The sequence below is a fragment of the Ahaetulla prasina genome, chromosome 8 (assembly GCF_028640845.1).
Source record: "Ahaetulla prasina isolate Xishuangbanna chromosome 8, ASM2864084v1, whole genome shotgun sequence".
NCBI lineage: Eukaryota > Metazoa > Chordata > Lepidosauria > Squamata > Colubridae > Ahaetulla > Ahaetulla prasina.
This window is the reverse complement of record NC_080546.1, coordinates 77,434,872-77,459,881: the sequence shown is the minus strand read 5'-3', so window position 1 is coordinate 77,459,881 and position 25,010 is coordinate 77,434,872. Positions and strand designations below refer to the sequence as shown.

At 38.9% G+C, this 25,010-nt stretch overlaps 1 protein-coding gene across 3 annotated transcripts in view; it reads right to left on the bottom strand.

Moving 5' to 3' along the window:
- DLC1 (DLC1 Rho GTPase activating protein) overlaps positions 1–25,010 on the bottom strand; it is a 390,319-nt gene that overhangs the window by 227,370 nt on the left and 137,939 nt on the right. The gene's annotated exons all lie outside the window — the stretch shown is intronic.

The window sequence follows — 25,010 nt, the reverse complement described above, 5'->3', positions numbered from 1 at the left end:
CACATTTTAGGAACTATCCAGGGGTGAGCGTCAAAAATTTTAGCAAGCGGTTCTCTGCCCGGTTGCTGGGTGGGCATGGCTATGGTGGGCGTGGCCTAGTCGGCCTCCTGCACCACGGCGGGTGTGTGTGTGTGTTTTTTTTCCCTTCCTGGGCTCCGGAGGCTTTCCTCAAGCCTCCAGAAGGGCGAAAACGGCCTCCCCAGGCTCCGTAGGCCCTCTAGAGGCTTTTTTCCAGCCTTCACAAACTTCTGGTAGTGTCGTGTCCCACTCCTCCGCTGACAGCCGGGTCAGGGAAATCCGAATCAGGCGTGCCTCTGCAGCTCTGCCAAAGTCCTAGCAAAGTCCTCAGGGCAGGCAGGAGACCAGAAAGTGACTTCAGCAAGATATGTTTAGACTTTGCCTGACTCAGAGAATGCCAGAAAGCAGATCCTTTATATAGGCCATGGGGTGTGGCTCCATGACTCAGCACTTATCCAGGCCTGCCCCTCCCTTCCTTCTGTTGCCTCCGCCTATCAACTCTTCTGACGCGAGGGTCACTCCAGTCGGCAGCTGTTGGCAATTGACCTCCCTCAGGCTCACATGCTGTGGAGGAGGGGGAGGGGTCTAGTTGCTCCGTTTGCCTGGACATGGAGCCAGAGCTGGGGGCTGGAGGTATTTCCTCCTCTTCAGCCTGTCTGGGCATGGAGCCAGGGCTGGGGCCGGGAGGCATACTAGGACATTCCTCCGTGTTCGGAAGCAGATTAGAAGGCCCCAGCTGTGGTGAGATCGGACGAGACACAACAGGTAGGCCCGTTTCTCACCCTCCCTGAGCCTGCACTTACCTGTATCCAAAACAGGCCACGTGGGGACTCCTGGGAGGGGCGGGGCGGGGCCAGCCAGGAATGGGATTTGGGGATTCTCCAAACTGCACAGAATCTTAGCGGTTTTCCCAAACCCCTGCTAACCCCCAGCAGCCCACCCCTTGAACTATCCTTAGATACATCCTTAGAAGTGTCCTTAGATTCTGATTCTAAATTGTGCTTATTTGGCATGTTTTTTTTAAAGTTGAAAATTTGCTCCCTCTGCAGCTTCTGATATTTGACATTTGTTCTCTACTTACTTGATGTTTGCTGCTATTTACCTCTCAATAGCTTTGACTGGTATCCCTATCCTACGGATCTTCCAGCTATATTACATATCTCCCATAATTCAATTCTACAGGGAATTAGGAGAACTGTAGCCAACATAATGGAAAGTCAAAAGAACAAGCTTAGGGCTTGTTTGCATAGCAGCTCTCAGCTCTTGTCTCCTCTACTTGGTTACTCCTCTACTTAGTTACTTGGTTACTCCTCTACTTAGTTACGTCTCGCTTGGATTATTGTAATGCTCTCTACATGGGGCTCCCCTTGAGGTGCACTCGGAGGCTTCAGTTAGTCCAGAATGCAGCTGCGCGGGTGATAGAGGGAGCTACACGTAGCTCCCACGTAACACCGCTCCTGCGCAGACTGCACTGGCTACCTGTGGCCTTTCGAGTGCACTTTAAGGTTTTGGTTACGACCTTTAAAGCGCTCCATGGCTTAGGGCCTGGGTACTTACGGGACCGCCTGCTGTTACCGCATGCCTCCCACCGACCCGTACGCTCCCACAGAGAGGGACTTCTCAGGGTGCCGTCCGCCAAGCAATGTCGGCTGGCGGCCCCCAGGGGAAGGTCCTTCTCTGTGGGGGCTCCCACATTCTGGAACAAGCTTCCCCCGGGTTTACGCCAAATACCTGACCTTCGGACCTTCCGTCGCGAACTGAAGACACATCTTTTCATTCGCGCGGGGCTGGCTTAAATTTTATTGATTTTAAATTTTCTATTAATAATTTTAAATGGGGTTTTAGTCTATTATATATTTTAAATTTTTAGGCCAATTATAAAATAAGTTTTTTAATTTGCATTTTAAATTGTATATTGTATTGCCTGTTTTTACTTTGCCTGTACACCGCCCTGAGTCCTTCGGGAGAAGGGCGGTATAAAAATCAAATAAATAATAATAATAATAATAATAATAATAATAATAATAATAATAATAATAATAATAATAATAATAATAATACTGAAAAGGGCTAATAAAACCAGTTTAAAAAAACTGGTGTTGCGTTTTAATATGTTTTTCAGATTTGGCAAATGCACACCATCAGTTAATATATCTTGACCAGTTAACAGATTAACAGAGTTGGAAGAGACCTTGTAAGACATCGAGTCCAATCCCGCCCCCCAAGCAGCAGACCCTGCACCATTTCTGACAGAGGACAGTCTAGTCTCTTCTTGAAAGCTTCCAGTGATGAAGCTTCCACAACTTCTAAAGGCAACTTCTGTTCCAAGAGTTGATTGCTCTCACTGTCAGAAAATTTCTCCTTATTTCCAGGTTGCATCTTTCCATGTTCAGTTTCCATCCATTATTCCTTGTCTGGCCTTCAGGTGCTTTGGACAATAGATTGACCCTCTCCTCTCTGTAGCAACCCCAAAAATATTGGAACACTGCTATCATGCCTCCCTTGGACCTTCTCTTCACTAGACTAGCCATGCCCAGTTCCTGCAACCGTTCATCATATGTTTTAGTCTCTAGTCCCCTAATCATCCTGATTGCTCATCTCTGCATTCTTTCTAGAGTCTCAACATCTTTTTGATAGTGTGGTGACCAAAACTGGATGCAATATTCAAGGCGTGGTCTTACTAAGGCTTTATAGAATGGTATTAGTACCTCACTTGATCTTGATTGTATCCCTCTATTAATGCAAGTTAGGATTACATGGGTGAACTGCCATGTCTTTAACTCTCTCCCCAGTGGAAAGCAAGGACCACTTAGTTTCCTTCCAATCATGGGTCTTTAATACCATGTGATTTCCATCAATATAGCTCTTGTACAAGCCCCCACTATAATTGACATCTGTCTATTCATCTCTCTGGATTGAAAAGAAAACAACTATAGTTTTGCAATATTCCTATTACTTGAAGTGGAAAAGGAATTTCAGAATTCACTTGCTTAAAAAATAGAGTGCCAAGAAGAAAATGAAGTGTAGCTGCTGGGCCACACAACATCACTATGCAGCAGAAAATAGAAAACACTGCTCTTAAGATGAAGTGAGAAGGATGGTGAGAAGTTCCCTTTGCAGCAGACCTGGGTGGCTTGAGGACAACATACATTCTTACAAAACTCCTTGAGTTGGGAGAAATAGGACATACAAGCAAGCCTTTAGTCAATTATATTTCAGTTGCCAACATACAATGCAGAGAGCATTGTCTCATACATTCTTCAAACAATGTGATATCAGTCCAAGCACCCAATATTACTTAATTATCAAATATACAAAAATATGTCCGCCATATTCTATTATTATCAGCAGTGTTAGAACTCCGAGACTGTCACATTGCATTTCAGTAGCATATTCCTGTCCTGTTTCATAGCTCATGTGGAAATATCACCTGGAAACTATTACTTGCATTAAAGACCAAACAGCCAAACAGAACTCTGATCACATCATCTTGATCAACTGTCTATATATTTGCCAGTAGTTCCAGCCAACTTCTGAAATTTCAGAGAATTATTGAAGAAAGATGCTTTCTGGAGTCAGAAAAGCTATCCCCAAGTGTTGTGACCCAGGCCCAAATAGGTAGTAGTAAATGCAATCAGTTCAAAAACAAACAGACTTTATTAGAATTAACTCGTTCTCAGCATAGTCCAAACTAAATCAAAGCAAATTCTTAATAACACAATTCTTCAGTCTTATCACCAATCTTGGTCTAATTAGGCAAACTGCCAAAGGCTTTTCTTGGCAAAAGTTCAAAAGCAGAAGACGTCAACAAGAAATAAATGCAGCAAGACAAGGAGCAAGGCTATCAATGTTGTTTTCCACCAAAGAGCCCAAACGCCATTGCTGGTCTTTTAAACCTTATGGGAGGGGCCAATCATCTCTTGGCCCTACTCCCAAGTCATCCTCTTTGCTTTAGCAACTCTTGCCTTCTGGCAGCTCTTCTCATGTGTGCATTAGGAACAGGCTCCTCCTGTTCCTCTGCCTCACTACTGTCAGCCTCTGGAGGTTCCAGAGTCCACACATCACTCCCAAATGGCTCTGTCCCCATTTCTGCCTCCGACGCAGAGTCCTCATCCATGCCTTCCCCAGCCTCCAGGACTGGCCCATGTTCTTCCTCAGCCTCATCGCTGTCCAACTCAGTTGCCAGCTCCGCAGGCTGCTGGCGGCCCACAACACCATGGTCTGCTTGTCCAAAGAGCATTTGGACAGATAAAATACTTTAATCCATACAGCAGTTGACCTGGAGCATTCATGATGACAAAATGTCTAACAATCTGATCTAGAAGAATCGAAAGAACCAACTGAAATAAAATTCATGGCAAAATTAGGCTGGAATCAACATTTTCCAGAGGGGAACCACAAAACAGAACCAGTATAATTTTGCTGAGAAGTGCAATTTGTCTGCTCTGTTATGCAGGATTAAATGAAGTATACAAATGGTGATTTCCCCCCCAACCCCAAAGTTCAACCCTACCTAACCGTGGTAGTAGTGGTGGGTAAACAGTACAAACCTATTGTAAACCTATGGTCAACATGGTTCTGGCCTGGAGAAAGACTTGGTGATCTATTCTAGTCCCCCACCCCACCAAAAAAAAGCCCAAAACCCTATATGGATCAGCTCAAAGATGTGGAAGGTATGGTATGGAGCAGCGAGTTTCCCTTGCTGGGACATACCAATAAAGATGTAGGGGAAGAGCCAAAAGAGACTATCATAGTAGCAAGAGCATCCACGACATGGATGGGGTAAATCCTAATGCGCCCCCACCAGCTGTTGCTGCAGCTCCTAGTGAAAAGAGTCCTGTCCCGAGTCCCGTAAATATTGGCTTAAAATTAAAATCTGGCTACAGGAAATTACTAACGAACAAATAGACTTAGAACTGGAACACTTTCTACTCGGGATCTTCAAAAAAATAAAAAAATGTGAAGAGCACAAAATATCTAGTACTACACATATTAACTGCCGCCAGGATGGCCTTCGGTCATTGTTGGAAACAGCCATGTATACCTACAGAGAAGCTTGTTATACAAAAGGTCATGAACTGTGCAGAAATGGACAAATTAACGCTGAGTTTAAAAGATAAAGAGACATCGGTATTTTATAATGTAAGGGAACAGTGGTATAAATCAGGGGTCTCCAACCTTGGTCCCTTTAAGACTTGTGGCTGGCTGAGGAACTCTGGGAGTTGAAATCCACAAGTCTTAAAGCAGCGGTTCTCAACCTGTGGGTCGGAACCCGTTGGGGGTCGAATGACGATTTGCCAGGGGTCGCCTAAGACCATCGGAAATATGGGAAGTATACTTGCGAGTCGAAGAATCGCGCTCCAATGGTTGACTCCACAAGCCAGCTGCAGGCTCTTCAAATCGCTAGCCAAATTCAGCTTCAGGCGCGGTGAATTAAAAGAGAGAAATCTTTGCTCTGATGTCTCCCTCTCAAGCCAGCTGCAATCATTCCCAATTGCTAGCCTAATCTGGCTTCAGGTGCGATAAACTTAATAGGGGAGGAGTCTTTAATGCCTCCGTCGCAAGCAGTTCAGATCGCTAGCCAATACAGCTTCAGGCGTGATAAATTCAAAACGAAAATAATTTTATGGTTGGGGTCGCCACATCATAGGGAATTGTATTAAAGGGGTCACCACATCGTGGGGAATTGTATTAAAGGGGTCGCAGCACTATAAAGGTTGAGAACCACTGTCTTAAAGGGACCAAGGTTGGAGACCCCTGGTATAAATGGATAGAATGGAGACAGATTAAAAATAGTTAATTATTAAATATAAGCAAAAGATAAAACGAGAATGTAAATACACACAATTTAATTTTTGTAAATAATGCACGGAGTATTGTTATAAGAAAAACACCACAAATAGCTGTTAAGGGATATAATTTTTTATGTTTTTAATGTAATAAAAGTTCAATAAAAAAAGGATGGTAAAACAAAAGGTATTGTTGATTTCTTCTGACAAGCTCCATATGACTTAAGGTTCAGGGGTGGAGTTCAGACATACTTTGTTAATTCTCAGCCCGTTAGGACATCATGCCTTACCATTACTTATGAAAAATGGCTACATCTAACAAAAAAAATCTTTGAATTCACAGTGGACCTTCTCCAGTGCTTTCCATATGTTTTATATTAATTGCATTCCCAGGAAGTGATATAACCTTTTTGGCAAAAGAGCAATTAAGTGGGATTTTCCTGAACAGTCAGATGGGTCTAATACAGTTTCAGATTATTCCTAACTCCTTAAACATGATGAAACAAAAGAACAATTCTAATACCTTCCATATGATTAAACAATACACTATCAGTTTTTCCCCGTTTCATATTGTCCATATTGTATGATTAGAAAAATAAAATAAAATTACTAGTTATGTCATTCTCACACACTTTTTGTTTCCTAATAAAATTCACTACCATACTATAACTAATAAAGCTGTCTATGGTTTTAAAATAATAATTTGCCTGTGTAATAATCATTTAACAAGAGATATGGTTTTTCGAGTCAAGGATCACAATATAAGGTCACCTAATATTTTAACAAAAAAGAACACATTAAAAGGAATGGGCAACTTGGACAGCAGCATTCCAATATTTGAGGGGCTGCTACAAAGAACAGGGTAATTGTCAACCTGTTCTCCAAAGCAGTGGTCACAAACCGGTGGTCCGTGGACCACTGGTGGTCCGCGAGAAAATGTTGGTGGTCCGCAGAAAAATCTTTGCATTTTTGCATTTTTTAATATTGCACTAAGTCAGAGATTCTCAAACTATGGCCCCTGGGCTGGATACAGCCTGCCAAAGCAATTAATCCCGCTTGCTGATGGGATGGAGTCCTTCAGGCATTTAGCTTGGCTGCCTGTTTATTAGTTCCAGCTTCTCCCTCCCTCCTTGGGAGTCCAGGTGCTTCAGTCCGTGGTGCACAAAACGTCAGCTGGGCTCCTCGAGAGACAGAGTTTGCAGGAGGGGGGAACAATCTAGCGCCCGGGTTGGCTACAAGACAAACATTCATTCTTAGTCATATTTGAGATTTCTAGCTGCAATGGACAGCAAAGCTAGGGTTGACCCCGGGTGCTTCTCTTTGCTAACAGGCGGCCACACTAAGTGCCTGAAGGACCCCGTCCCATCACTAATTCATATTAGTAGTCCATGGGATTTAAAGTTATGAATTTAGTGGTCCCTGAGGTCTGAAAGGTTGATGACCCCTGCTCCAAAGCACCTGAAGGTAGGACAAGAAATAATGGACGGAAACTAATCAAGGAGAGAAGCAACTAAGAACTTCCTAACAGTGAAAAAATATTGACCAGTGGAACAGCTTGCCTTCAGAAGTTGTGGGTGCTTCATCAGCTGGAGGTTTTAAGAAAAGACTGGACAGCAGCTTGTCTGGAATGATATAGGGCAGTGACGGTTAACCTTTTCGGCACTGACTGCTGAAACTGGAGTGTGCGCGCATGTGCACGTGCTGGAGCGCCGGAACCTGGAAGAACAGGTGGCGATGGCACACATGCCTACAGAGAGGGCTCTGCGTGCCACCTCTGGCACGTGTGTCATAGGTTCGCCATCATGGAAATAGGGACTCCTGCCGGAGCAGGGATTGGACTAGAAGATCTCTAAGGTCCTTTCCAATTTTGTTATTCTGTTCTGCTATTCTGACAAATATCAATTTTAAAATAATCCTCCGTGAGTTGGTGTTCACTCACCCGGTATTCAATATTTTGTCCAATTCACCGCTTCCAGCACAGTCTTATGTGGCCGTCCTGACTTTGGCAGCTTGTAATGGCTGCGAGTCCTCATTGCTGGGTTGAAGGCTAAAGGCTGGTGCTGCAGGGAATTTGCAACTTCCCTGTTTGCTTCGGTGGCTCCTTCTGTCTTCACTGTCCCTGCAGGACAGCTATGGTCTGTTACGGACCCCCATAACGATGGGGATATCGGTGCTCCCACCGGAGCTCCCAGGATTCATGACCGTCTCGTCGTGACGCTGGCCACGCCTCTGCTATTCTGTTAGTATATAGATAACATAATCAAGATCCCTATCTGAGTTTTGTACAACCAGTTTTGTACGGATCTTTCTCAATGCCAGGGGTCTACAAATTTGGCTCTTTTAAGACTTGTGGACTTCAACTCCCAGAGTTCCTCAGCCAGCTTTGCAAGTCCACAAGACTTAAAAGAGCCAAGTTTGCAGACCCCCCTGCTCTATGCTGTTGCTCTGCAAACTAAGCCCAGGCGACACTAACATTATTTTTATATCTCTAATTTACCAAAGCATATTGTAGTTGCTGTTAAGGGTTTTTGAAGTCACTGAGTTATCCTTCCATTTAAAAACTTCTTGCAAGCACTGAATTGCTAGCATATATGCACTCGCATATCAAATTTATGTAGCAGTAGCTTGAAAAAAAACAACCCTAAATCAGCAGCCTAGCCTTTGGAAACTAGCTGAGCTTTTACTGGAAAGGAAGAAGAAATAACTTTTCTATTTCACTTAAAGTCCCTTCAGCTGGGGTATTGGAGTGTTCAGTGAATGATGGACTATTAGCTACAAGGATACACGAAGAGTCAAAACAGCTTGGACCAATCAAACTTTTTAGCTTGGAATCAACAGGATGGCATGCACTTGTCTGGATGCATTTCAATTTTTTCCCCAAAAAACATTAAGTGGTCTCCTTGAAGGAGGACCTGGGAAGCCATTAAGATATTTTTTTCCTCTAGGGACCCATGGACAGAATGTTACACCAGCTGAAGTCCAGCAGCCAGGAAGTGGAGTGTAGCAAGAGTTCCCACCACTGGGAAAACAGACCATATAGCTCTGCATATTTTCATTATTACAAACAGAAAAAACTGTTGTTGTAATTGTGGATGTACCACAGCTGAATCAGAAATTAATCTGCTCAATTGCTGAACGTAGACAGTAGCCGGTTTTGAAATTCATCCTGGAGAAATGCAGAATTCCTAGGTAAAAATGCTTTTTAGAATAAGCAGAAGAGCCACACAACTCCCAAGGTGCCTTTATTTAAGGGAAGTTTGCATTTGAATCTGTTGAAATCCTTTGCTCCTGAAACCAAGATAATCTCCACCTTTTAGCACAGAGGTGGGGAACAATGGCCCCCTTTATGACTTGTGGACTTCAACTCCCAGAATTTCTGAGCCAGCATGCAAATAGGCCAGATCCTGTGATATCTGCAACATCCATACAATCCATATTGATATGGTATCATATGAACCCCTAAGGAGCCGTATCAATCAGAGGTGGGTTTCAGCAGGTTCTGACCAGTTCTGGAGAACTGGTAGCAGAAATTTTGAGTAGTTTGGAGAACTGGTAGTAAAAATTCTGACTGGCCCCACCCCCATCTATTCTCTGCCTCCTGAGTCCCAGCTGATCGGGACTCAGGAAATGGGGATTGGGGTGGGAATGGAGATTTTACAGTATCCTTCCCCTGGAGTGGGGTGGGAATGGAGATTTTACAGTATCCTTCCCATGCCACGCCCACCAAGCCATGCCATGCCCACCAAGCCACACCCACAGAACCGGTAGTAAAAAAATTTGAAATCCACCACTGGTATCAATCGAGCGACCAACCAACAATGGCATGGACCATCTCTCCACTTGGTGACCTTCACACATAATGACCAGTTATATGTGGTCACCATGTCACATAGTGTGACGAGCTGGTTACATGATCCACTGATCACATGAGATCAATACAAGCGGAGAAAAACAGAAAAAATTCTCGAATACAGCTCATCTGCCTGGAACCTGCACTGCATATTGGACATTAATACAATTAAGCGAGTCCAGAGATCTTTCACGAGAAGAGTCCTCCACTCCTCTGCTCACAACAGAATATCTTATGCCACCAGACTTGAGAATTTTTTGGCTTAGACAACTTAGAACTTCAGTCTGACCTAAGAGTAGTACATAAAATTATCTGCTACAATATCCTACCTGTCAATGACTACTTCAGCTTCAGCTACAACAACACACAAGCACACAATCGATACAAACTCAAGGTAAACCGCTCCAAACTTGATTGCAAAAAATACGACTTCAGCAACAGAGTGGTCATTGCCTGGAATGCGCTACCTGACTCTGGTTACATCCCCAAACCTCCCAACTTTAAAATTGAATCATCTATTGCAATGTCCTTCCTATTAAAGACTACTTCAGCTTCAATCACAACAATTCAAGAGCAAACAATAGATTTAATTAATATTAACCGCTTCAATCTTGATTGCAGAAAATATGACTTCTGTAACAGAGTTATTAATACTTGGAACATACTACCTGACTCTGTGGTCTCTTCTCAAAATCCCAAAAGCTTTAACCAAAAACTATCTACTATTGACCTCACCCCATTCCTAAGAGGTCTGTAAGGGGCGTGCATAAGAGCACAAACGTGCCTACCGTTCCTGTCCTATTGTTTCCTTTCATTATATCCAATTAATATAGTTATTACATACTTATGCTTATATATATGCTTATACATTATATAGTTATTTTCATGCTTATGCTTAAATATACTGTTGTGACAAAATAAATAAATACAAATAAAATAAATAAATAAAACTTTAATCTTAGACTGTCTACTGTTGACCTCACCCCATTCCTAAGAGGTCTGTAAGGGGCGTGCATAAGCGCACCAACGTGCCTATCGTCCCTGTCCTAATGTCCCCATTTATTCGTATCCATTTCCTGTATTCATAATCATGTTTATACTTATATCTGTTACCTTATACAGCACATGTTTGACAAATACAATAAATAAACAAATAAACAAAATACTTCAACTAACAGAGGATCCTCACAAAAAGATCCCATCTTCTCACAGATTCCTTCCACTTGTCAGAGGCACCATATTGCCATTCTCATTGTGATTGTTGCTACTGGAATTCCAGGGGGAGGTCAAAGTTAAAAAAAAAACACCATCCATGATTGCCTCCCCCCCATTTCCTGGTTAGATTTCCATAGGGACTAAATGACCCCAGAGAGTCCTGTGTTTGCATTCTCACTGCTGATATCCTCAATCTTCTTTTCTTTCTGAACATTTTCTTTGTAAGCTTTGCTTTCAGAGGTCACCCGCAATTGTCAGTAGAGAGGGTAAGATTCAATAGGCAGAGATATACCCTCATAGATGATCTATGGGCCAGGAGTTTCACCCTGTAGATTTATAGACTTTCCTTCTTCCACAGAGAATTCATAACAGCAAAAACAAAGCTAACTGTGTATCTTTGAAGATCAACCAGCTGTATAACCTTAGGATTTTTTAAAGGGTATTTAATTAACCATCTAAAGCTCTAGTTAATTCTTGACAAAATCTAACATTTTAATTAACTAAAACATTTTAGCCTAATTAAAGCCACCTTTCCAGGGCTTTGAACTGTTTATGTGACAGGCAGAAAATATGCAGGCGCAGGCTTTATGGCAACACGTCATTATTGTGCTGAATAAAGCTTTGCCTGCTAAGGAGTAGTTTACGAAGTCTCATCCAAAGAAGCCGTCTTAGTTGTAGAGGAAAGACAGTTCCCTATTTAGCTGCTTGTAAAACAGGACCATTAAGTGACTTTCTATACTCAAAACGCTAAATAAAACCGACGAAACACGATAATAAAAACAAGAACAAAACACATTGTAAAACAAAAGTACGGAGCACAAAAGACAACCTTAAAATAGAAAGATGAACAATAGAACTATATTTGCAACAGGACTATTAAGTTGCAGCAGAAGCCTTCTGAAAAAGGAGGCTTCGCCGTGGCCCAAGTACAGCTGGAATATATGACGCCACTGACAGAGCTTCTTAGTGACCAAAACAAAGCCCTTTCCAGTAATCTTAAGCAATAACAGAGAAAGATTGAAGCCTTCTTCCAAAAAGCTATAGGTCTGATAGTTTAATAGTAGTATTAAACACAGTTACTACTCAATAGTAGTAACTGTGAGAGGGATCTTGGAGTCCTAGTGGACAACCACTATATGAGCCAGCCGTGTGCAGCAGCTGCCAAAAAAGCCAACACCGTTCTGGGCTGCATAAACAGAGCGATAGAATCAAGAACACGTGACGTGTTAATACCACTTTATCATGCCTTGGTAAGGCCACACTTGAAATACTGCATTCAGTTTTGGTTGCCACAGTGTAAAAAAGATGTTGAGACTCTAGAAAGAGTGCAGAGAAAAGCAACAAAGATGATTAGGGGACTGGAGGCTAAAACATATGAAGAATGGTTGCAGGAACTGGGTATGTCTAGTTTAATGAAAAGAACGATGGGGTGACATGATAGCAGTGTTCCAATATCTCAGGGGTTGCTACAAAGAAGAGGGAATCAAACTATTCTCCAAAGCACCTGAGGGTAGAACAAGAAGCAATGGGTGGAAACTCATCAAGGAGAGAAGCAACTTAGAACTAAAGAGAAATTTCCTGACAGTTAGAACAATTAATCAGTGGAACAACTTGCCTCCAGATGTTGCGAATGCTCCAACACTGGAAGTTTTTAAGAAGATGTTGGATAACCATTTGTCTGAAGTGATGTAGGGTTTCCTGCCTGGGCAGGGGGTTGGACTAGAAGACCTCCAAGGACCCTTCCAACTCTGTTGTTGTTGTTGCTGTTGTTGTTATTAGTTTAGAATTCCAAACATTTAAATTAATACTTTGAGCTATGCCTCTGACCACACAGCTAAACATGCAATTATTTGGAAACAGGGATTATAAATTTTTATTATTTTTATTAGAATGACAAATGTCATGACATACGTGCTGTTCCTTATGTCCCTGTATGCAGCTTCAGAATGCACGCATCACAGGAATAGATCTTGGATCACAATGTCACAGCATTCATTTTGTTATTTACTCCATTCCATGGAGTCACAGGTGGGAAACTAAGGCCCCTTTACTACCTGTGGACTTCAACTCCCAGAATTCCTGAGCCAGCCTGCTCAGGAATTCTCTTATGTGTGGAGAAATAGTTCTTTACTTTTAACAGACAAAACTGATCAAGATTACAGAAGAAGACAAAAATCTCGCACTGATCTTTTGTATTATTTTGTCTTGTTTTTTCTTTGATGCCTGTCACTTTGTGTAGTCATAAATACACAAGTACACATGAACATTACGCTTTGACTTAAACTACACATGAACATCACACTTTTACTAAATAAATGTGATTTCTCACCCCAAAATGTTCAAATGTTGGAATGAGGCCAAGTTCAAAAATGACGCCATAGAACACTGCACACCAGAAAAACTAGACACAAGGACAGTTTTTCCCCAATGCCATCTCTCTGCTAAACAACTAATTCCCACAACACTGTCAAATTATTTACTAAGGCTGTATTACTATTCTTCTTCTCATCCTTCCTAGAACCTATCTCTTCCCACTTATGACTATAACCATGTTGCTTGTATCTTTACAATTTATATTGTTTTATTTGTTTCCTAGTATGCTTTGATTGCTTATTAGTAACCTACGACTATCACTAAGTGTTGTATCTTATGATTCTTGATGAATGTATTTTATTTTTCTTTATGTACACTGAGAGCATATGCACCAAGGACAAAATCCTGCATCCAATCACACTTGGCCAATAAAGATTTCTATTCTATTCTATTCTATTCTATTCTATTCTATTCTATTCTATTCTATTCTATTCTATTCTATTCTATTCTAGACTCAAGATACAGAAGGATCTTGACAGACTTCAACATTGGGAGCTATCTAACAAAATGAAATTCAACAGTGAAAAAAGTAAGGTTCTACATTTAGGCAAGAAAAACAAAATGCACAGGTACTGGATATGTGGTACCTTGCTCAATAGTAGTAACTGTGAGAGGGATCTTGGAGTCCTAGTGGACAACCATTTAGATATGAGCCAGCAATGTGCAGCAGCTGCCAAAAAAGCCAACACAGTTCTGGGCTGCATAAACAGAGGGATAGAATCAAGAAATTGTGAAGTGTTAATACCACTTTATAATGCCTTGGTAAGGCCACACTTGGAATATTGCATTCAGTTTTGGTCGCCATGATGTAAAAAAGATGTTGAGATTCTAGAAACAGTGCAGAGAAGAGCAACAAAGATGATTAGGGGGCCGGAGGCTAAAACATATGAAGAATGGTTGCAGGAACTTGGTATGTTTAGTTTAATGAAAAGAAGGACTAGGGAGACATGATAGCAGTGTTCCAATATCTCAGGGGTTGCCCCAAAGAAGAGGGAGTCAAACTATTCTCCAAAGCACCTGAGGGTAGAACAAGAAGCAATGGGTGGAAACTCATCAAGGAGAGAAGCAACTTAGAACTAAGGAGAAATTTCCTGACAGTTAGAACAATTGATCAGTGGAACAACTTGCCTGCAGAAGTTGTGAATGCTCCAATACTGGAAATTTTAAGGAAAATGTTGGATAACCATCTGACTGAGATGGTGTAGGGTTTCCTGCCTGGGCAGGGGGTTGGACTAGAAGGCCTCCAAGGTCCCTTCCAACTCTGTTGTTGTTGTTGTTGTTGTTATTGTTGTTGTTGTTATTATTCTATTCTATATATATTTCAAGATTTTCTTGAAATTCTTGAGATTTGGCCTTTTGTCATAATCTGATTGTTCCCATAGATTCTTGACTCTAAAAATACATTTGGTTTGTATCATTTCAGGTGGCCTTCACATTAGTGCCTTAAGTACAATTCCTTTTGGATTTATGGCCAAGCAGCTTCCATAAAACAGCTGCAATTTACCTCTTTTCAACATCTCAAACTTTTAAAATATAAATACAGAATCTGTTTTGCCTAGCTAGCCTGTAAATACCATGAAGAAGTGGCAGATATAATATATTAAATAATAGTGGGACACCCAAAACACAAAATCTCACTGGATGGCTTTCGGCTGCTCCCATGTTCAGCCGACCCTACCCTCAAAGGTTTGCTGTAAAGACAAATGGAGGAAGGAATGTTATGTATGCCAATAGTCATAAATGCATAGAAATATCATATGAGAATGTCATAGGTATGTTTAATAACATATAAAGACTGTAAGTTTTCTGAATGGAAATTTCTCAAGTAACTGTAATTTGAGAAGATTAGGTTATAGTATATTACATGCATCGCTGTATCTCTCACTGGCCACGAGTTATTTTAGTTTTTACTTTATCATTATTGGATTATTCAGTGGAACCAGTATGAAGCATGGCTTTGTTTTAATCTTCACTCTATCAGAAATACGATGACGACCAGCTAGCCAGCATTAGGAAAACAGAACTGAACTAGACATGATATGAAAACCATTTAACAGCTTTCATGGTTTCTGTGGGAACTAGCACATGAAGAAACCCAAGGCAGTTATGGAGGAATTTCTCTTATGCTTTGAAAACAAAGTCCATATACCACAAGGGTTTATGCAATGTGAATTATTGAGAGCAGTGTGGCCACCTGTCATTCTGGAAGATGATCCTGTGGAATTTAATGCTCTAATGGTTGATCATATTATTAGCGCACAAGACAGGAGGGAATGCAAATGTGTGAGAGTTTTTACCCTTGCTTTATTTATTTATTCACTTTACGTTTTATTTATCTTTTGTTTAAAATATATATTCCTAATTTTCACACACACATGCACACACACACAAATAAACAAGCACACACACGGTATGAGAATATCTAACTTCCCAGAAAAATCTAAGTAACATTTTCAGAGGAATTTATGAGATATCATTCTGCTTATAAGCAGAAAGTGATGAAACAGGAAATACTCTATATTTAATACTCTATATCTTATAAGCAGAAGAACAGCGACATTGGCATCCCCTTAAATTCCACTGAAGATGTTACCTAGCCTGGTAATGAATGTTCGGAAACCAACCCATAAGCTCAGAGAACGAACCTCCATCCTCAATTTAGAATTATTAAGGTCAAAGTTTCTGCCTTGAATAAAATCTAGAAATGTACAGGTCCATATGAACCTGCCCATGACTTGAGACCAGCATCTGAAATCCTATTAGCTTACCTTTCAAATTATCAGATACTATGAGCCAAGTCTACTCACTGTAACATTTTTCCTAAATGCCTTTTGTCTAGTCCTTTTACTCTTGGCTTTTTAGAAAATAAGAGTATTTCCTATTTCATCGCTTTTAATTGCTACATTTTAACATTTTTTAAAGCTAATAGCAACTTGTTTGTACGATGGAATTATATTTAATGTACTGTTTGTCTTATTATTGTAAAATTTGTGTTTATATTATTGGTTACAAGATTTAATATGTCCAAAAGGACAGTTCGTTATTATCAACATCATCACCTGTCACACAGTCTCTAGGAAAAATCCAAAGGTAAATTCAGATATCTGTTGTTTGTGATGATATACCCTGTTTCCCCAAAAATAAGACATCCCCTCACAATAAGCCCAATCGGGCTTTTGAGAGCATGCGCTAAAATAAGCCCTCCCTGAAAATATTTAAATGTATGTGCAGGTCCCCACCATTTCCTCTGTTTAGGATTAGGGAGACAGAGTTGAAAATAGGTAAGATGGCAAGAAGAGCCCTATCTTGCTCCACACGCCCCAAAATAATAAGACCTCCCCGAAAATAAGACCAAGCGCTTATTTCGGGGTTCAAAAAATTATAAGGCAGGGTCTTATTTTCAGGGAAACACGGGTAGTCTTCTAAGGTGTCTCGCTACTTCATATTTCATATGTATCTTTCATGAGTGGCAGGTTTATCACACCAAGATCTTGGCACCAAATGGGAGATACATGTTCTGCAAAAAACACATCTATTTTCGCCCTTAGTAATGTGAGCTTTTAATGCAACTCATAATTTGGTGTGGGCGGGAGTATGACACAATTGATCCTTTTTCATGAAATATAAGAAGATGATACAAGCATATCAGAGAGCAGAACCATGCCACAGAATAATGATTGTAAATCATCTTTAAATCATTTATTTGACATGCCATCTGGCCCCATTAGAAATGTGCACCCTTTAAATGATTATTCTTGAAGATTATTACCATTAGCGACATGACTCAAGGACATGTATTTAAATTGAGAACTCTATAACTTAATACCTCTTGATCATTAGTTCCTGTCAAAACAGTCCTGGTGAGATGATCTTTAGCTGAGTGTGACTTTTGCCTTAAATAAACCAAATTAATCTTAAAGTTTGCAATGCTTTCCCAGCTTTTGAGATTCTGAGTTCAGGAATTTCCTGTATACCTCAGAAGCCCACGAGTGTTTTTTTTTTTTTTGAAGTGTTAAGTATCAGTAAATAGGGACGGAAAGATATTTCTTCAATTTTGTAGATTTGAACCAATTTGTAAAATGAAATGGAGCTGTTCTTCACAATGCAGTCTTCTTGTTTAAAATCTATGTGTATTTTAATCATTTTTTCCAACCATGTGTGGATTCTAGTCCAGAAGTTTTTTTATTGGGGATCATACCCGAAACCTATAATAGAGAATTGAGATATTTGATTGTGAATGTTGTAACAGTGGCTGGGATTGTGTTTGCTAAAAATTGGAAAAATGAAAAAATACCAACGCAAGATGAAATTATTAAGAAAATAATGGAATGTGCAGAAATGAGTAAATTGACATTTGAAATTAGAGAGTGGGAAGATAAACAATATTACAAGACATGGGATTTATTTTATCATTGGTTAGAAGGAAAAACATGTTAATGAAGTCTGAGAGAGGTTTTTACAATGGAAAAATGGTTGAAATACATATTGATTTAAGAAGAATGAATGATATAATATGATTTATATAAAACCGAGAATACTTTACATGAAATGAGGGAAAATACTTATATTTAAGCAATGATTAAACCAATATATTTGGAACATATCAGATTGATAAAATGTAAAACTAGATAAATCTTATGTTATACATTTGCTGAAATTGCACAAAAGATTTGTAATCAACCAACCAACACATATTTGTATTGAAGATGTTTTTATGTTTGTTTAAAAAATAATTTTTTTCAAAAAAACAAACAAAAAAAATACACTCTTCTTCAGGTTTTACAATTCAGTTCTCCAATAAAAAATGTGTACGTAAACACTGAAAACAATGCAAATAAATGTGTATTAGGAAAAATAGCTATGGAAACTTGCATTCAAGTGCATGCAAATCCTTGTAAAAAGTTAAAAAAATGTTTTAACTTATAAAATGGAACCAGTAGTTGGTGAAGGTTGCAAAAATGAGAAATGGAAGGATAGCAAAATGGTAGAGTCTTTCATACATATTATTCATCGAAAAGGGGGGAAATAAAAGAATTGGCATTATAGATTAGTCAAACTCTGTTTTCTGGCATAATCAAGACATGCTGGAGAAACAAATATTTGTATAAATCTCAACCCATTGGAACAATCTGCTGAGAATCTACCCTGGCTTTTATTTCTTTTCAGATAGCACGGTGTGTATACTTGATCCTCATTCTGCAAAAATGCCTATTTTACATTTCTTACGGACTATTAAAATTATTCCAGAAATCTATATTGTGTTCCTGGAATCTTGAAATATCTTGATGTTGCTGATCTAGCTCAGATCCTGTAGGTGGGACTGAAGTTGTACTCTTCCACATAACATCCATGTGCATGACTGGAAGATAAAATTAGCAGACAATTCATACAAACCAGTAGTGGGTTCCACTGACCTTCACCACCGATTTGGAACCGGGAGAGTTCATGTGCGGTGCTTCTGCGCATGCCTCGCCACTACCGCCACTACCGTTTCACCCAAACCGGGGCAAACCAGTAGAAACCCACCACCGATTCAAAGTGCTAAAAACTGAAATATGATAAAGTTGTAGGAAGTACAACTTCATTGTACTTCTGTCTGCTGGAGTGCATTGTATTACATTGTAATGTATTGTTTACAATACATGTAAAATATATTGTTTCATATAAGGCAAGCTATACACTTTGCAAATATCTGACAGGCGTCCAAGGACATATTCCAGCACAATCTTTGAACAGAACCCAGACAAGAAGATTGGGTAAGGGATAAGGGAGGACTGGAACATGTTAAGCTACCTAGACTAAATAGGGAGCAAAAGTTCAGGTGCTTCCTTATGAAGCTGGCAGTTCTCCTGTCTTGGAACAAAAGGCATGATAATCTCAGCTTGACTGGGTATAGTTGCTGGGTATCCCAACTGCCTTCATCCAGACAGCAAGATCTACCTGGCTTAATCATTTAACACTTCGTGCCAATCACAATCTCTCCAAGATAGCAGGACAAAGGAGAGGGAAGAACTATGCAGTTTTGTGCCATTGGATTGATGACACGCTATTGGGGAAATGGGAAACTACACTTTACATTGATTTTCTCTCATAATAATGCTCTTCTTTTTTGGTGGTGGTGGGGGGAAGAATGCACAAATCCTTGACAATGTGGAAGTTAAAGCTGTGAGATGTAAGAGATTTGAATAAAGTCTGCCCCTGGAGTTGATAAACATATGTAGGAAAATAAAAGATAGAATTATGAATGTGGCTTAAAATATAAGTCAGAAAGTATGAATTGGTTCCCTTCTTTCTTAAACTAATACATAATAATTCCTAACTTCACTCAAAAACTAATTGATATTTTTTAATCTGATACTTATTTTGAATATAATCAATCCACTTCCTCCATTCCAATATATATTTTTCTTGTGTACAGTCTTTCAAGTAGGCAGAAATTTTTGCCATTTCTGCTAAATTTGATACTTTACTAATCCATTCTCCAATTGTAGGTAAGTCTTCTTTCTTCCAATATTGTGCAATCAATAATCTTGCAGCAGTTATTAAATTCAGAATCAGTTTTGTCTCTATAACAGTGCAATCTGAGATTATTCCTAATAAAAAGAACTGTGGAACAAACTTGATCTTCTTTTTCAAAATGTTCTGCATAATCCACCATATTTTTAATCCAAAAGGCTTTAACTTTTTGCAAGTCCACCATATATGATAATAGGTAGCATCCTCACAATCACATCTCCAACATTTTGCTTTCACATTTGGATACATACATGACAGTTTTTAGGATCTAAATGCCATCTATAAAACATTTTATAAAATTTTCTCTTAAATTTTGTGCTTGAATTTAACATTCCTCACCCAAATTTTTCCCATGTTTCTAACATTATAGGTTGTTGAAAATTTTGTGCCCATTTTACCATACAATCTTTAACCAACTCCATTTCTGAATCAATTTCAACCAATACATTATATAATCTCTTTATATGCTGTTGACCTTGATCTTTTATTTGTTTTACCAGATTATCATCACTTTGCCTTATACCAATTTTCTGATCTATTTTCCATCTAGATTGCAATTGTCCATACTGGAACCATGTATAATTTCTTCCTTCATCCTCAATTTCTCCTAGATTTCAACTGTAATTCCCCTTTTCCATAGTCAAAAGCTCTTTGTAAGTGATAACTTCCATTTTTTGTAATATATTTATATTCTCTATCATATGTCTGGGGATGGTCCATATTGGTATCTTTCCATCTAACTTATATTGATATTTTTTCCAAATCCTCAACAACGCACTTCTGACCATATTATTCTTAAATGTCTTATCAATTTTCTTGTCATATATTACATATGCGTGCCATCCATATAACAAACCATAACCTTCTATATTCAAAATCCTTTCCTCTGTTAAATTAATCCAATCAGAAATTAAAGTTAAAACAACTGCATCATAGTACAATTTCAAATTAGGCATTTTAAACCCCTCTTTCCTAACGTCTTGCATTATTTTAACTTTATCCTCGGTTTTTACCCTTCCATACAAATTTATTAATCCCTTTTGCCATTCTTGTAAATTTGCATCTTTCTTCAAAATTGGAATCATTTGAAACAAAAATAAAATCTAGGCAAAACATTCATTTTATAGCTGCCACTCTTCCCAACAATGATAATTGTAACTTCTTCCATTTCTCCATTTCTTTAATTACTTTTCCCCACAATACCTCATAATTGTTTTATATAATTTTACATTCGATGCTGTAATGTATACTCCTAAGTATTTAACCTTTTTAACTACTTCATATCCAGTTATTCTTTCTAATTCTTCCCTCTGATGTGTATTCATATTTTTACTTATCATTTTTGTCTTCTGTTGATTCACTTTAAACCCAGATACCTTACTATACTGATCAATTGTCTCCATCAAATATACAGCTGAATGTATTGGTTGAGATAAAGAAACAACCAAATCATCTGCAAACGCTCTTAATTTATAATCTTGATTTTTAATTCTAATTCCTTTTATTCGATCTAAACCACGTATCTTACTCAATAATATTTCCAAAGTTAGAATGAATAATAATGGTGACAAGGGACATCCTTGTCTAGTCCCTTTCTCAATCTTGAAAGATTCTGTTAATCCACCATTTACTATTATTTGAGCTGTTTGCTTTTGATATATAGCCTTAATTGCTTGAATAAAATAATCCCCAAATTGCATTTTTCTATTACTTTAAACAAAACTGCCAATCCAATCTATCAAAAGCTTTTCGGCATCCAAAAAGAGGAATGCTGCTGAAACCTGGCTGTTTCCTTCCAAATATTCAAGTAAATTTACAATTTGTCTCATATTATATCTCATCTGTCTCCCCTTAATAAATCCTGATTGGTCATTATGAATTAATTGATTCATCAGTGGCATCAATCTATTCGCTAGTATCTTAGCAAATATCTTATAATCAGTATTTAAAAGCGATATTGGCCTATAATTCTCTGGTTTAACACCATCTCGATCTTCTTTAGGTATTAATGAAATAAAAGCTGTCCTCCATGAAGGAGGAGCTTCTCCTCCCCTTTGTATTCTGTTAAATAACTCCTTAAGTGGTACAATCATCTCATTTTGTAAATTTTTATAATAAGTAGTTGTCAAGCCATCTGTACCTGGTGCTTTATTCGCTTTAAGCTGCTTAATTGCAAACACTATTTCCTCTGAAGAAATTAATTGATTCAACTCTTCCCTTTGATCTACTGTAATTTCTAAAATACCGTGGTCCTGTAAATATCTATCTATATCTTTATCACTAATCACATCTCTAGAATATAACTTAGTATAATATTCTAAAAAAGCTTTTTTAATCAAATTTTGCTGATATACTTCCTTACCTCTATATTCTATTTTATCAATTATCGTCGTTTCTGTTTCTTTCTTAATAAATATGCTAACCACCTTCCAGGTTTATTAGAATTATTAAACAAATTATGTCTTACATATTGTAAATTAGTTGCCACCTGATCTGCCATTAACATATTAAATTGACCTCTTAATATATTTATTGACTCTTTTGTTTTACTATCTCCTGGATTGCCTACCAATAACTGCTCCTTCCTTTTAATTTCCTCTTCTAGTTCTTTTCGCCTTTTGTGCAGTCTATTTCTATATTTATTATTCATCTCTAATAAAATTCCCCTCATATAAGCTTTACTGGTGTCCCAAACTATCTCTATAGGTGTCCCTTTATCCATGTTCAAAGAAAAAAATTCCTTCATTAGAGTTTTACATTCATTTACATTTTGTTCATATTTAAACAAGTTCTCATTCATCCTCCACGACCTCCTGGCCTCTTTTTCCCGATCTAACTCAATCCATACCGGCTATGATCAGACAAGGTTCTAGAACAAATTTTTGTCTTCTTCACTCTGAAAAACAAATCATTAGTAATTAAAATGAAATCAATCCTAGAAAAAGATTGATGTCTGTCAGAAAAAAATGTAAAATCTCTCTCTTTTTCATTGCGTTCTCGCCATACATCTCTCAATTCTAAATCTTCCATCAAATCAAAGAATGCCTTTGGCAGTTTTACACGATTGGAAATATTTCTAAGACTTCTTTTATCTTTCTGGGTATCCATCACTCCATTCCAATCACCCATTAATATATAAGTTTTATAATCCCAAGATGTTATTCTTTTATGTAAAAACTTATAAAAATTTTCTTGTTGTTGATTTGGTGCATAAACTCCTATTAAAAGTATTTTCTCCTTCAATAAAAGTTCAATAGCAATATATCTTCCTTGATTATCCGCTTCAATTAATGTTGCAGATAAATTACTCTTTATATAAACAACTAGTCCATTCTTCTTTTCTGTAGCAGATGCAACAAAATGTATTCCCAATTTCGAATTTATCAAATATTTCTGGTCTAATGTTCTAATATGTGTTTCTTGTAAACATACAATGTCATTTATAAATTGCTTCAAATAATGAAATATCTTTCTTCTCTTTTGTGGTGAGTTTAATCCATTGACATTCCAAGATAAAAGTCTAATTGCCATTATCAGCAATCGAAACTTTTGAAGCACCAGCCGCAAATCATATCTTTCTTTGGGCCTTGCTCCTCCCACTGTTTCCGTCTTGGTAATAGCAGATTGAGCCTGTTGAGCCTTTTCTTCTTGTTCCTTGCGTTTGACAGCTGCTCTTGTCATCCTTGGCTCTTTTGGAATCTCTGATCCCATCTTAGACACATCCAACGCTTGTAAATGGTCTTCTTCCATTACTATCACTTCTTTTTCTTTAATTTCACCTTCCTTTCTCCTACCATCCGGAGATGGTGGACTTCAGCCTTAAGCACATAAGCATAAAACTCTTGTGCTTTACTGACTGTATTAAGACGATGTGCTTTCCTTCATAGTAAACTATTATACCAATTGGGATGTCCCATCTATACTCAATCTGACGTTTTTAAGTTCGTTCACCAAAAGCAAACTCCTTCCTACCTCTCAACATTTTGGGGAATTTCCTTTAGTATTAAAATATCTTGGCCGCTTGAATCTTGTCTCCTTTAAAAAAGCTTGTAAAATCTCATTTCTCACTGTTCTAGTAGTAAAATAAATAACAATGTCTCTGGGAAGATTTCTTTGTCTTGCTATCCAGGAATTCACACGATAAATTTTATCAATATAAAAGGCCACATCTGCTGGCGAACTGCCAAAATCTCTGCAAAGGCCTCCGAAAAATTTGCTTCAAATTCTCATTTTACATTCTTTAAGTCCACGGATTTGTAAAGCAAGTTCCATTGCTCTATATTGTACCAAAACAATTTCATCATCAACTTTATCCATTTTACTTTGAACTGCCTCAATCTTATTTTCCAATTTTAAATTAACTTTCTTTATTTCTTCTACTTCCTGCTCCAATAAAATCACATTTGATGCCAGACCCTGTACTGCTGACACCAAACCTTCTTTAACTTCTTTATTTCCAGTTTGAATTTCTAACATCTGTTTTTCATCTCTGACATTTCTTCTGTAATTAATTTAAACTTATCCTCTATCTGGGAAGTTTGCCAATTCATAGCATCGTTAAGAGATTCTTTCACAATTTCTTTGGTATTATCTAACTTTTGTCCCGTGGCAAGTTGTTCCGTGGCAAGCTGGCTGCAGCAAGATGGCTGTGGCAAATTGGCCACAGTGAGTTGGCAGCGGTGAGTTCTCCCCGCTTCAAACCAAAAAAGGAAAGGAGGCCGGTTGCCATGATTAAACGTTCAGACAGCTCTAACTGGTTGACTGAGAATATTTATTGACAGGGGTGTAAATCGGCAGAGGTGGGCTTCAAAAATTTTAGCAAAGGGTTCTCTGCCCGGTTGCTGGGTGGGTGTGGCCATGGTGGGTGTGGCCTAGTTGGCCTCCTGGACCAGGGCATTTTTGCCCTCTCCGGGCTCTGGAGGCTTTCTTCGAGGCTCCGGGAGGCCTCCCCAGGCTCCAGAAGCCCTCCTGGTAGGTAGGCCCATTTTTTTTTGCCCTTCCTGAGCCTCCACATGCGTCCTGCACTTACCTGCATCCAAAATGGGCCGCCTGGGGACTCCTGGGAGGGGTGGGGTGGGCGGGGCCAGCCAGGAGTAGGATTTGGGGGTTCTCCGAACTGCACAGAATCTTAGCTAGAGGTTCTCCCGAACCTCTGCGAACCCCCAGCAGCCCATCCCTGGGTCTATGAAAAAGATTCCAACAACCTATCTACTGATTAAGGCCTAAAAGTTGATCCCCCGGGAACCATA